The sequence below is a fragment of the Enhydra lutris genome, unplaced genomic scaffold (assembly GCF_002288905.1).
Source record: "Enhydra lutris kenyoni isolate GAN:26980312 unplaced genomic scaffold, ASM228890v2 scaffoldscaffold10, whole genome shotgun sequence".
Taxonomy (NCBI): Eukaryota; Metazoa; Chordata; class Mammalia; order Carnivora; family Mustelidae; genus Enhydra; species Enhydra lutris.
The window spans coordinates 27,069,471-27,084,050 of record NW_019154094.1 but is presented as its reverse complement, the minus strand read 5'-3'; positions in this window follow the sequence as shown (position 1 = coordinate 27,084,050).

Genomic DNA, 14,580 nt, shown 5'->3' with positions numbered 1-14,580 from the left:
TAGAATTTACTGTTGCTACAGCTCCAAGTTTATTTTCTTGTGGCCCACCTCTAGCATAAATCATTTTCATTTATATAGTTTTCTAAAAACTCATTCTTTCCTTTTTTTCCCATCAGATCTGTCATATGGATCAGATTACCTAATGGTGAACATTCGGAATAAACCCCGATTTCCATGACTCTCCCTGCACCCCCATAACTGTAAGCCTCACTTCCACAGTGTTCAGCCCTCTTCCTCCAAACAGGATTTTCATTCGCTGGGCTATTACATAATTTGATATAAAAATTATCCCGAGAAAACGGATGATTTCTGTGAAGTGGAAGAAGAAGAAGAAAGGAAAAAAGGAGCTGAAAAAAAGAGCTACCTTAACAGCTGTACAACTTAGCACTTTGTCTTTTCTTGTGGCTACACAAGGCCAAACATCCAGACGTGATGTGATCACGTCATTCATTTGGATGCCTCCAAACTTGAGGAGTTTGGGAGCTGATCAACAAAGCAGCCTGACTGAGCCGGCTTTTTCCCTTTGCATCTGGATATTTTGACACTATCCAGGCATAACCTTTATCATAACATGACCAGAGATGAATGTGCGGTACTTGGTGCAGTGATCGGAGGTGTGCACAATATGTAAAATTATTCTCATTTACTGTGATTTCTCAACATTGCTCATTCTCATCTCTTTGAAAACATGTACCCCTTAAAAAAATTAAAGAACGCTTACCTATTTGGAAAAAAAAAAGTTCTAACTTAATAAAAATGTTTATTCATTCTGGGTCATTTTTGCAAAGAGTATATCTCTTGAGAATGTTACTAACACCTGTCTTGCCATAAAAAAAATTAGGTGTCATATTTTGTTGAGAAAATCTAGTTCTGCTGTTAGGAAGCCAAAAAAATTCACTTGTTCTTATTTATTCCTACTTCCTAGTTTGGTTTGTTGGCATTTAGGCATGGGCTGAATAAAGTAGATCCTATTTACAAACAAAATGGATTTTAAACACATTCTTAGCCAAAGCTTTCAACAGCAAAAAAATGCAATTTGAAAAACTAATCAGCTTTGTCAAAAGCCTATTTTCTTTCCCCAGTGCAGCCTCCCAGCAGTGGTACCCTGGCATTATGCTGAGTTGCAGTGGAAAGAAGGACTATGACCAGGGACGCAGAGAGAAAGAGACAAGGGCATCAGGATTAATGAAACATTTCTTCAGACAGTATTTTCTAGTTTCAAACTTCTAGTTTTATAATATCTGGTAGAATTATATTCTCCCCTCAATTTGGGGGCAGGCTGCCTTGAAGGAACTACTACGATCTACTTGTGTTTAGCCCGTGGAACACTCAGGAGAGCAGATTTTATTGTCTTGCTAGCCAGTGATGTACCTAGATGATGGTCAAAGAGGACTTACGCTTCCAGTAATCTTAACCCTTTTATGAGTGCAAATTGATCACTTAACATTTTTTAAAAAGTCCATTTGGTATCTGACCTGTTAACCTTCATATGACGCCATGACATCTTAAAATCAGAGAAACTATTAGAAAAATTATGCCTTAAATATGGGCCCTTGTATCTTTTACACATTCTCTTCTCCAGTGGTTATTACCTAATAATTTTTGACACTGGTGATTAAACATAAAGTTTTACATTTTATGATTTTCTTTCAAACATACAATTGCTAACATATATATCAAGGCAAAAATTAAACATTCTTAAAGAGTCCATAATTATATTTATACATTAAAGTGTCAACTGGGTGAAATGAATACCTTCAAACAATATTTTAATCTAATTGTTTTAAAACAAAACAATTAATCAGTATTTTATCATCACTCCTAAATAATCTCATTTAAAAAAATAGGAAAGGGTGCCAGTATCCTTTTTTATTAATTTAAGTGGTGATTTTGATTAGAAAAATCCAGTTAATTATTTGATGTTTTCATAACCACATCATATCTTTCTGATTAGAGAGTAATCGCCAATCCCTTACAAGCTGATTACTAAAACACTTATCATCCTATCATTTATTCCTGAATCTCAGTACTTCAGGCCCCTTCTAGAGGTTAAGTCAGTGTGGAAGACGCCATGCTTCAAAAGAAAAGCTTTGCTTCAGATGGTTCCATCTGCTGGCAGGTTGCGTGTGCTCAATTGTGAGACAGAAAGTAGAGCTCTTCTGAGGGAAGAGCCTTATTTTGGACAGAGTAGGAATCCTGTGAGCAAAGTTTATCTTCCAGGAACCCCAACCTTCACTTTCTGTGTTTTCTTTCCTTCATGAGGATAAACAACATCCAGAGTTTTGATTATCTTCTCGAGTTCTTGCCATTTCAGAAGTTTGCCATGCCTACCTGCCGCTCCAAGGAAAGACACTTAATGAACTCATACCTAGCTGCACATGGCTCGTACCGAAAGTTACCATTTGCCCTTCGGACAAACCAAAGAAGCCATTGGCAGTTGGGGAATGTGGCAGCACGAGCAAGTCTGAGTAGTCTCCTTAAACCAATAAGCAGACTCAGGACTCTAACATTCTTGGCAGAGAAAGACATTAATCAAAACAGAACAACAATGAACAAGACATTTCTCTGGGCTTCAAGGATCTTACACTCTAGTGAGACTGATGAAACCTTAAAATAAACGAGCTTAGCTATTTTGTCCTTTCTTACAAGTCTTTTTGCGGCACGGGTAGCTCAGAAAACCCTCCCGTGGGTAATGTGTGCACCAGAGCCTGTGTCGGTTTGTATCAAGCCCTTAAAATACTCCAAGTGTCAGCTGACTGCAAAATCATGCACTCTGTGAGGTCAGTGATGGTCTTTAATTTCTGAGTATCTAGTACATCATAGTAGGTTTTTAATAAGTACTTGTATTTTTTAATTTATTTATTTTGAGATTTTATTTATTTGACAGACAGAGATCACAAGTAGGCAGAGAGAGACAGGCAGAGAGAGGAGGAAGCAGGCTCTCCGCTGAGCAGAGAGCCCGATGCGGGGCTCGATCCCAGGACCCTTAGATCATGACCGAAGCTGAAGGCAGAGGCTTAGCCCACTGAGCCACCCAGGCGCCCCGCCTGCTCGGTGCTTTTACCAGCATTTCTTTTTTCAACAAAATGGGGAGAAAAACCTCTCTCAGCCTATTTATCAGATGAGAAAACTGAGCCTCCAGTAAGCTGAAGAGGTGGTCGAAGAGTCACCTTGAAAACATGGCTTAGTCAGAAGTCAAGCCACCTCTCTCTGACTCTAGAATGTTGAGTCCTCGCTCACCGTGCTGGGCTATCTCCTGACCATTTGCCTGTTCCAAAACGTGGTATATCCCCAGGACCCTGAGATCATGACCTGAGCCAAAGGCAGAGGTTTTAACCCACTGAGCCACCCAGGCGCCCCAGTACTTGTATTTTTAGGTGAATGGTTATAAGAATACATTAACTAGCTAGCCAAATGCTTTCTTCTTGTGGATGCTGTGCATAGGAGGCAGTAATCCACACTGTTTAGAATGGAAGGGAAAGAAGAGGTAAAGGAAAAAGACAAGGTTGCGATCTGCACAGGACGGTCAGGAAACAGAGAAACCCGACCAACTGATGAAGGTCAGGAGGTCCCCAGTCCCCTCTGCGCATCTGAACTCATGTGAAAAAACTTGAAGTACCGATCCCTAAAACCAGTTTCAAGAAAGATGTTTACCCTAATACCAAAGGTTTGGAAACCTCTTTAGACGAAGTAAATTCCCAAACCTATGATGTAAGCATGGTGATGGACAGTCTCTCATCCTTTTAGCCAGATGAATAAGAAAACGTTGAAGAATGATCTCTGAGCTCAGAAGTACGCATAAAAAGAGCAAGCATTAAAAGTTTTTGCACAGAAACACAAATCCTACATGATAACACCAAATACGTGGAATCTTAAAAGAAGCTGAACTCACAAAAACAGAGACGGGAATGATTATTGCCAGGGGCCTGAGGTAAGGAGAATGGTGTGGGGGAATTCGGTATTAGGGGAAATTGTTTAAGAGTATAAACTTCCAATTAGTAGGTACGTAAGTCCTAGAGAATTCACAGTGATTACAGCCAACAAGGCTGTACCACAGACTTCAAAGTTGCTGAGACTAGGTCTTAATTGTTCTTCCCCCAAAAAGAAACCATAATACATAAAAGTGACAAATCAACACCACAGCACACCTGCAACTTTCACAATGTTATACGTCAATGACATCTCAATAAAAAAAGTATTTTCCTGGGGCACCTGGGTGGCTCAGTGGGTTAAGGCCTCTGCCTTCAGCTCAGGTCATGATCCCAGGATACTGGGATCGAGCCCCGAATCGGGCTCTCTGCTCAGCGGGGAGCCTGCTTCCTCCTCTCTCTCTGCCTGCCTCTCTGCCTACTTCTGATCTCTGTCTGTCAAATAAATAAAATCTTAAAAAAAAAAAAAGTATTTTCCCTCATATTTTAGAAATGATCAAAGGAAATGTACTATTAAAGGCCAAATTCTAGGGTTTTCTGCTATTTAGAGATATAAGGTCTCCAAATAAGAAAACTTGATGGCATCATTTAATTATATTCAGAAAATAAAAGTACTTAATATTTTGGAATCATTCTCAGTTTAGATGATATTTAATTTTCTGGTGTTTTTAAATCCATTATTACTAGATAAAGAGAACAAATAAACTCATTTTTTTGCTCAGTGGTATTCTCTGAGGAGGCACTATTGCTTAAATACACATCTACATGTTTCTTTATAAACCCTATGTATCCTACTGAAGTACTGAGGGTTATTTTGTCCTTGAAACTATTCTGTTTTAAAATAAACTCTGGTTGCTGTGTGTCAACTAACTACAAGGTAAAGAAAAAAATCTCTGATTACTTTTTAGTACTTAGCTGAAAAAAAGATTTTTTTTGAGAAAAGAAGATTCTTTTTTTTTAAATCTTTTTTTTTTAAGATTTTATTTATTTATTTGGTAGAGAGAGATCACAAGTAGGCTAAGAGGCAGGCAGAGAGAGAGGAGGAAGCAGGCTCCCTGCTGAGCAGAGAGCCCGATGCGGGGTTCGATCCCAGGACCCTGAGACCATGCATGACCTGAGCCGAAGGGAGAGGCTTAACCCACTGAACCACCCAGAAGCCCCAAGAAGAAGACTCTTTGTGAACACTTATTAAATCTATATATTTCATGTATTGTCATCCTCACTGCAGCCCTTCAAGGTTGATATTTTTATTTTTGTTGTCTCTGTTCTAATGTAGGACACGGAGGCACAGACGGGGAATTCCTGAAGGTGAAGAGCACATATCACTCCTCAGTGGTAGATCCACTTAACTTCAACTTCCAACCCCTTAACCACAAGGCAAATGAACTCCCTTAGCCTTGTGAAAGCTGCTTTGACCTAGTTGCTTACAGTATAAATGTCCGTCAGTTTATTTGAAGTATAAGGCTTTATAAATGCGTATTGGAAATATCTAAAAAGTACAAAGAATAAAAGTCTATGTTTATTCAGACAGAAGCTTAGTTTTGTTATCCTTCTAAATGCTTTTACATGCTTTTCTGGGAATAGACATTGAATTCCAAAAGAACCAGTATTATTACAACCACTGTTGTTAGTGCTACTGCTGCTACTGCTCCCAGAATGCAATTATCAATGTTGAGTTGTGCTATAGTCTTGTCATGTGGCTTTATAAATGGCCAGTGAGTTGAATTTTCTTTCTTTCTTTTCTTTTTTTTTTTTTTTTTTTTGAGTTGAATTTTCAAGTTGTATTTATAGAAGTCTTGAGGGCTCGTAGAAAAAATCAGTCCCAGGGTACTCAGGAGTTTGAGCTGGTACCCTTCCTTTCTTTTTACTGCTCCTCCTTTTTACTGCTTCTATATCTTTCTTCTTTCCTTTCACCCTCCCGGTAATGGAGACTGCCAGCTACCTACTCCATACCTATTTTAGTAGGCTCATTTCCATCCAGCTAAAGTACCATCTTTCTATGTCTCTTCTGCAACCAAAGTGGCCACATATTTAAAATTTGGTCAATGAGAAGGAAGTAGAAATTCTATATGAGGTATTCTACAAATTGCTATAAATAGGAGAGGCTTTGTTCATCCTGTCCTTCCTTCTACAGCTTGGAGCTCTGATGTGATCGCTGGTGATCAAGCATCCATGTTTTGCAATGAGTATGAAGGCTGGGTTTAGAGAGAGTGATTCTGGGGGAGCCATTGTTCTGGTTTAAGGCTGCTGAGGAAAATAAACATCTATCTCGTTTATATAATAATTATTCTAGATTTTGTTCAGTTTTGTTATATGCAGCCTAAAGCTAACCTTACCTGATGGCAACTAGTTATCTCTATATCTTGGTTTAAAAATCAGTACACATTAAATATGTACATGAAGATAGTAATCTACTTCGTTAAGATCTAGGTACAGATTTGGTAACAGTGCCAAGCTCCTTTATGTCCTAATTTGGGTTTCTTCCTGACAGTTTTCTCCCCCCACACTTTTATAAGAAGGTGAAGCACGCTTGATACTTTTTGGAAATGAGATATGAGATAATGCACATGAAACTGCCTTGTAGATCATGTGGTGTTACACGGTTTCTGAATTATTATTGAAAAGTACCTTTCCCACACACTGAAGTTTGAGAACATTTGACTGCCTCTCCAAGTCTTTTCAACTTCTAGAGAGGAATGAGTTTGATACACAGCGTTAGAGCCAAATCACTCATTAGTACCTCATGAAAAGTTGTGGCAGAAGGCAGAGGAAATCTAGTCAAATTATACTTTAGCTCTAATGGAAGCGAGAAATCTTTTATTCCTATCACTTTATGATTTTGCTTATTTATGGCCTCTGTGCCCAAAGGCTATACAAAAGAGATGCTTAATTAATCTACAAAATGAGTGAGTGCAACAGAGCTATAGCTAGTATTTTATACAGCTTTAAACAATAATACAAACAAAATCTTGGCTATTTTGAAGCCTATAAATGGGAAAAAATATATACACAGAAACAAGTGCTGGAACAAATGAACACGTGGACATCCATTGTTAAACTGCAAAGAGATAAACAATGGCCAGATACAGCCAAGAAGAACATAAAGGAATACCTCATATCAAAAACGAGAATTATTGTGACTGTCAAGAACTCACACAGTGAGATGCTTCTGAATTTTTAGATTTAAATTTGGAAATATGTGACTAAAAGATGTAGTCTATAAAATCTACATCAGGGTCTAATTACCAAAGAGAATAAAATACATCTCAGTGCCCTGTTTTATGTTGGCAAAGTGTAAAAAGTTTTTGTAACTTGTACAGATAATCCTATTTTTAAATTTTCTTTACTAAGTTCTTTAGATTTTCACCAGAAATTCTAACTTTTTTAGAAAATAAGACAGGCAGAGGAGAAGGAGGAAAGAAGAAGGTAAAAGAGAGGCCCAGCCAGAGAGAGTAAAGAAAGGGAAGGACACAGAATAAGGTTTCTCAGAAGACATAAAAAGAATAAAATTACAAAAAGTAAGGTAAGAATAAAGAGTAATGTGCATGATAGCCCACATGAGGACAGAACTGATTTCATCACTTCTAAGAGATTAGCAATGGATTCACATACTTGCGGGTTTATTTCTCTTACCTTTAGAACCAAAACACAGATGGCAAGGGTATTTTTACCTATTATTTTCATCACCCAGCAAGTGCTTAGAGGTTTAATGCTAAAGGAGAAAGAACAAAAGACTATACCAGATGCTTATTAAGTGTGGGTAGAAAGGAAGAATGGAGCACTAGAGAAAATGTCTGTAAGAACAAACATAAGCTTTTTCTCCATTACTTATCATTACTGGCCTCATATTCTTTATGGCACTAATGCTTTCAGTTCTTATTGATTTACTAGACTGGTAATTACACTAACATTGACCAGCATTTTTCTTTCCTGCATAAATGTTGAGTTTGTTAAAAGCCAGTGTGATCAGGTAACTGTAATGCCAAAATATAATGCAGGAGACATTTTTGAAGGCCTACGGTGGGCAAGGCTTGCTAATGGCATCGGGGATACAAAGAACCCGCATAGCCTCAATTCTTAGTTTTAAGAAGCTATTAGACTACTTTGGAAATTAATCATATTTTCAACAAAATTTATGATACAACATAAAGAGAAGCTCATTAAATATATGCACATTTTCTTCCATGGGGGTTTCAAAGATAAGAGAGAGCACTTATTCTTGAGCAGAAGTTTTTAAAAAATGAATTTATGAAATAGGTGGCACCCAAGTTATGTGACCTTCACCAAGTTACCTATAATTAATAAACCTCAATTTCCCTCTCTGTGATATTGTGATCATTAACAGTACCTACTTCATGAGACTGCTATTGAAGAATTAAGTAAAATGTAGGGTACCCAGAATAGTGCCTGCACATAATAAGCACTATATAATGTTAGCTATTAACATTTTATAATTATTATATTTATTGTTATTGTTAAGCTTGAACAGGTACTCTCAGAACTTTGGTGAGGCCCAAACAACTTTCATTTCTCTGAGGCACCTAGTACATTAACAAAGAAATGACAAATGGGGTTGCTAAAAAATTGAGGTGTATTTACAATGTCCATTAATAAGAATTAGTTAGTAAGAATTAATAAGAAACTAATGTCCTTAACACCAAGATATAGAACATCTCTCTCTCACTGTGTGACTCTATTTGAAAGTAAATTTGAGGTCTTTTGTAGGTATGAAATCTAAGGCAAATGGCCTGCCTCCCATCCCATCATTGACACTGAGACAGAAAAACAGACAAAAATAAAAAGGTCGAGATGGATAAGAGGGATCTCAGGTGAAAGAAGTAGAAGAAGCAGAGATATGGAAGTAAGAAGATACAGGAAGAGTTTGGGCAGTGATGAATTCTTCATTTTAGTGGGGGCATAGGATATCTCTAAGAAAGCAAGATAGATACTTGGGGGAACACAAGGTGGTAGATCTAATAATTCAGGAGGGAATAAGAGATTGGTTTCTTAAGTCTGTGTGTGTATATGTGTGTGCATGCATGTGCATTGGTGACGGTCATATAACTCATGTTGTATTTTATTTTTTATTTTTAAAGATTTATTTATTTGAGGGAGAGAAAGGGAGGGCACACACATGTGAGTCGGCATGCACAAGTGCAGAACAGGGGAAAGGGCAAAGAGAGTCTTAAGCAGACCCTGCGCTGTGTGTGGAGCCTGACGTGGGGCTCGATCTCACGACCCTGAGATCACGAGAGCCAAAACCAAGACTCAGCTGCTTAAAGGACTACACCACCAAGGTGCCCTGACATTGTATTTTAAAGGGATTAGTTTGCAACTGTATACAGTGTGGACCTCATAGAAACAGGTTGGCAGGAAAACCCAATGAGGACCTGGAAATGAGGACCTCCGAAAAGAAAAAAGGAGGATGTTATAGAAGAATGGTATTGGGTTTATAGGTCAAGAATTCGTGGATCTAGCAGCTAGCCTTGCTTATGCTCTAACAGAATAAACAGAAGCTATTACATAGGCAATGAAAACAAAGCAGAAAACATTAGAGCCCCTTCAGCCAATCTCCTTCCTAATTTACAAAGCCGTCTTGGCTTAGCTATCTTCCCGGTCTCACCATTCACTGAAGGACTGAGAAAAACTTTCTGTCAGTACAAGGGTGATTCTTCATTGCTTCACTCCAGAACCATTAAATAAACAAACAAACAAACAAACAACAACCCTTTCTGGGTAAATGCTTCCACTCTGGTCTGAATTCCTTTTGCTTCTACTTCCACAGAACATCTTTAATCCATTCTCTATACGGCCTCTGTAACCCTTCCTCGATCCTGGTTTCTCCTTCTAGATTTTAAACCTGTTCATTTATAATTTCTATGTGTGGACTGTTTGTGTGTGTTCATATGTCCACAGAGGATTCATTCATTGGTCTTATTCTCTTATCAGCCTGCTCCCCTCATCTACGTGGGTTCAGTTACGAGACATGTCTTTACGATTCTCCATTATCTGAAATGAGGACCAGGTCGTATACATAATGGATTGTTGGGATGACTGGTGTATCCAAAACAGAACTCATTATCTTCTCAACCCTCTTGCTCCTGCACCCTATGTATCACAGGGTGGCCACCCAATTATTTCAATCCTTCACTCCATAGACCTGTGAGAAGTCCCAGGTGCCTCTTCTTTATCAACTCTCTGGAATCAGTTTCTAATTCTTGGGCTGTATGAGTTGAGATTCTTTGGACGCAAGCAATGTACAGAAACAGTAATTTATTACAAGCACACCACTAGGAGTTGGAAGTTTGGAGAACTAGGGAGTAATAAGTTTTGGCAAGGATGGGAAGAAATTGGAACTCTCATACATTGTTGATAGGAATGTAAAATGGTTCAGCTGCTTTGGAAACTCGTTTGGTACTTCTTTAAATTACTAAATATACATATGACCTAGCAATTCCACTCCTGGGTATATAGTAGAGAAATGAAAACATGTTCACACAAAGCCTCGAACATGAAAGTTCATGGCAGCATTTTTCCTAAGAGCCCAAACATGGAAACATCCTAAATTTCCAGTGGCTGATGAATGGATAAATAAAATACAGTATACCCATAAAAGTGAGTGTTGTTCAGCAACAACAACAAAAAAAATGAAGCACAACTCATGTTACATGGGTGCGATGAGTAAAATGCCAGTCAAAGAAGATTACATGTTGCATTATTCCATTTATATGAAAGGTCCAGAAATGTCCAGAAGAGACAAATCTGTATAGATAGAATAGAGATTACTGGTTGTCAGGAGCTCAGGGAATAAGAAATGACTCTAAGTAAGTATAGTGTTCCTTTTTGGGGTGATGAAACGTCTAAATATAGATTTTGGTGATGATTACATGACTGTGAATATATAAAAATTATTAAACTGTATATTTTAAAAATTATTTATTTAGACAGAAAGAGAGAGAGAGTGAGAGAGAGAGAGAGCATGTGAGCAGGGCGAGCAGACAGGGAGGGAGAGGAAGGGGGAGAGAGTATCAGGTGGACTCTGTACTGAGTATGGAGCCTGGCACAGGGCTTGGGGCATGATGCCACGACCTGAGACCATGACTTGAGCTGAAACCAAGAGTAGGATGCTTAACCACCTGAGCCACTCAGGGGCCCCTAAACTGTATACTTTAAATGGGTGTATTTTATGGTACTTGAAATAAACCTCAATAAAGTTGTTTTAAAACACATAGAGAAATCAGTTATTTAAAAGCCTTCAAGAGTTCCCCAATGTCCGCAGACATACTTCTCTGACTTCAGCATGTGCCCTGGTGCCCAGGATGAAATATAAAATGCATCCACATGGGGACACCTGGGTGGCTCAGTGGGTTAAGCCTCTGCCTTCGGCTCAGGTCATGATCCAAGGGTCCTGGGATTGAGTCCCACATCGGGCTCTCTGCCCAGCAGGGAGCCTGCTTCCTCCCTCTCTCTCTGCCTGCCTCTCTGCCTACTTGTGATCTCTGTCTGTCAAATAAAAAAAAAAAATCTTTAAAATGCATGTCATAGAAGGTCCTTATTGTTATTTTTCTGTCTACAGTTCTTTCTCAACCTTTGCAAGGATTAGCCACACGTCCATTGTTCCATCCAGGCAGAACTACTTGTATATGGCTTTGCCTTGCATCTTTACCTTTTGCATGTGCTGCTTCTGGCATTCCCCACCCCAACTCTTATATCAAATTCTTAATCATTCTTTAAGATGTAACTTTGCATATCACTTCTTCCAGTGCATCAGTTATAATTGTTCCTTTGCCCCCCCCCCCAAAAAAAAGATTGGGGACAAAAAGTATAGTTTGGGCAATAAAATAAAATATTTTGGAAGGATACAGAATGGCTCAGAGAATGATAAAACAAAATGAACTTTCAAGCCACAGAAAGGAAAGATTTAAGATCTAGAGTGAGGAAGGAAACTAATGGATAGCTTCCTTGAGATGAGGTTCTTAGAATGACTTGGTTCTGTTTTTGAACTCCAGGAGATTCAGTTCAAGATTCAAGACTCAAAGGAAGAAATTATCTGATTGCCCGACTTGGGTTGCATGCCCATTCTCAAGCAGGGGCTGATAGGACATCTGGATGACAGTCCCAACAAGACTGCACGCAGTAGCATGGGATGATATGATCTCATATGTTCTATCACATTTCCAACCTTCTTGAAGTTAGATGAGACCATGTGGTTAATTTGAGCCAATGGGGCATGAGAAGAAGTGACATGTCTAAACAAACATGTCCAAGATAAAGAGCCAATGCAAGACCCTCAAGCTGTACCTGCCATGTGTTTCCCATGGTATAGCTAAGGAAGTTAGAACCCAGTTTCTGAGTGTGTTTTGGGCCAATCAAGCCTTCCCTGTTGGAGAACATGTAGCTTGGGCATGTTATAAAATTTTGGGGTCATTTTTATTAGCCTATCCAAATTAAAATATTTCTTAATCTAAAGAGGCAGTGTCATAAGAAAAAAGGGGGAATGGATGGTGAGCAAGCGAAACCAGCAGCTGCCTACTAAATTCAAAGAAGCTTCCTGACCCCTGGGGACCGTTAACATTTTCTACTCTGTGTTCTCATAGTAGTTTGGGATATACTTTAACTTGTACATGCTAAGCAGCTGTAATTATTTGATTACATGCTTTTTTTTTTTTTCTCTCACCAGCTGCTGAGCTTTACACCTACGAGACAATGAGCAAATATTTGTTAAATGGAAGAATGAATAAATGAGTAAAAAAAGAAAAAGTGAAAGAAAAACAAATCTGGTAATTAGATAGTCATCTCTATGACATAAAAGTACCATGATTTTCTCTTAATGTTTTTTTTCTTTGTATATATTCATGTTTTGTTTCAATCTTTGGTAAATAAAAGATGTTCCAATGCAAAGTGGGTAAAGTATAGCCTGCTGGTCTACCTAGCCTGCAAATGTGGTTTTAGTCTGCTCCACATCTTAAAAACTGTGATTTAATTACCTCATTCTTTTAAATATAGAAAATTTTACTCAAGCATCTGGGGTTCTAGCCTTTTAAAAAAAATTTCTTTTTTTTTTAAATTAGAACAGCTTACAATAATGAGGCCCCGCATCCTTTTGGAAACAATTAGTTGGATCTGAGGTGCTGCTGTTTCTCACACACAGAGAAAGTTCTTCTACTTTGCAAAATGTCCACCCAGTCTGCTTTTCTGTTACCTGTATTCACTTATGCCTTCCAGTTCCCTGACAGGCTCTGTGGGCATTTTTGTCTCGGACCGCTGTAAGTGCTTTAGGAAATGGAAGTGTGTTTGAAAGAGATTTCCTGGGACACCAGCACTGTTGAAGGCTCTGTTGCTGTGAGAGTTCCTCTTTTCAGTGAAGAATTGATTTCTGCCGTCACATATCATGAATAAAGTGCTAAAGTTTTTAAAACCATCTGGGTAAAGCATTGGTTATATATTATGCTGTAATGGTCACTGTCTACTAAGGGTGCAGGCGATTAATTTTTACTTGGTGATTTCTTCAATTTTAGGGAAACATTTTTGATTTGGTCTTAATGTAGTTTAAATGCATTGTATGAACTTCCTTTTTTTCTGCAAGAGTATAATTTGGTTCATAAATTGCAGATGGTGGAATCATGCTAAATGAATATCCTCATTGCTCAGAAAATTAATTCTTTTGACAGAATCATTCACTTAAAATGGAGTGAATATTTAACTTTATATATTAAGAGGTTTGAATGAAGTATCAATGCCTTCATTTTCATGTACTGCCTCCCTCAATAATTTCATAGTTCATTTCCCTTTTATTGAAGTTAGGGGTATTTGAGCCATATTTGTAAGTTCTCATTGCCAAACATTTTTCTTTCATTCATTCTCTATTTTTTTTTTTCTTATTTTTGGTATAATGTTTCTGGTTCTTCCATATTAGCTATTGAATGCAAATGGTCATAATCAATACATGTATCTTTGACAACTGGCTATAGGCTGTACAGGATAGTGGGTAAGGCCAGGGTCCTAGAATTGAAGAGTGACTGGGATTTAAATACAGGAGTCTCCATTTTCTGCTATGTGATCTCAGGCAATGTGCTAAACCTCTCTGAATGAATCTCAGTTTCCTCATTCATTCAAAAGAATGAATCAGGTAATAAAATATGTGGTATACACATATAATATTATGAATGATATTATATATATTACATATATATAATATATATAATACATAGCCACTATTATTAAAATGATAATCACCACAAATTCTATACACCACTGCCAATTTCAATTTGCTAAAGAAAATAAGTTTGTATGTATTCTTCACTGTCAAAGTCCTCCTACCACCAATCCCCATTAAGTGGAATCCAGTTACTTTTCCTTTTAAGGTCTTCCACATTCTAAACTGGTTTTTTACCTACTCCAGGACCACTGAATTTTTGTTTTATGTTTGTTTTGCCTCTGATTACCCTATATACCTTCCCTCCCTTATCCCTCTGCTTCTGCCATTCTTCTCGACTCTAATAATTTTCCTAAAAAAGTTTCCGAATTAGGAAATTTTCCTACTTATCAGAATTCCTCTTGTCCCTGAAGGTGTAGCTCAAATAACACCCTCTCTCTTAGATTCATTTTCTCAAATGTAGAAATCTTAATTTTGGAAATGTAAGTTTGGCAC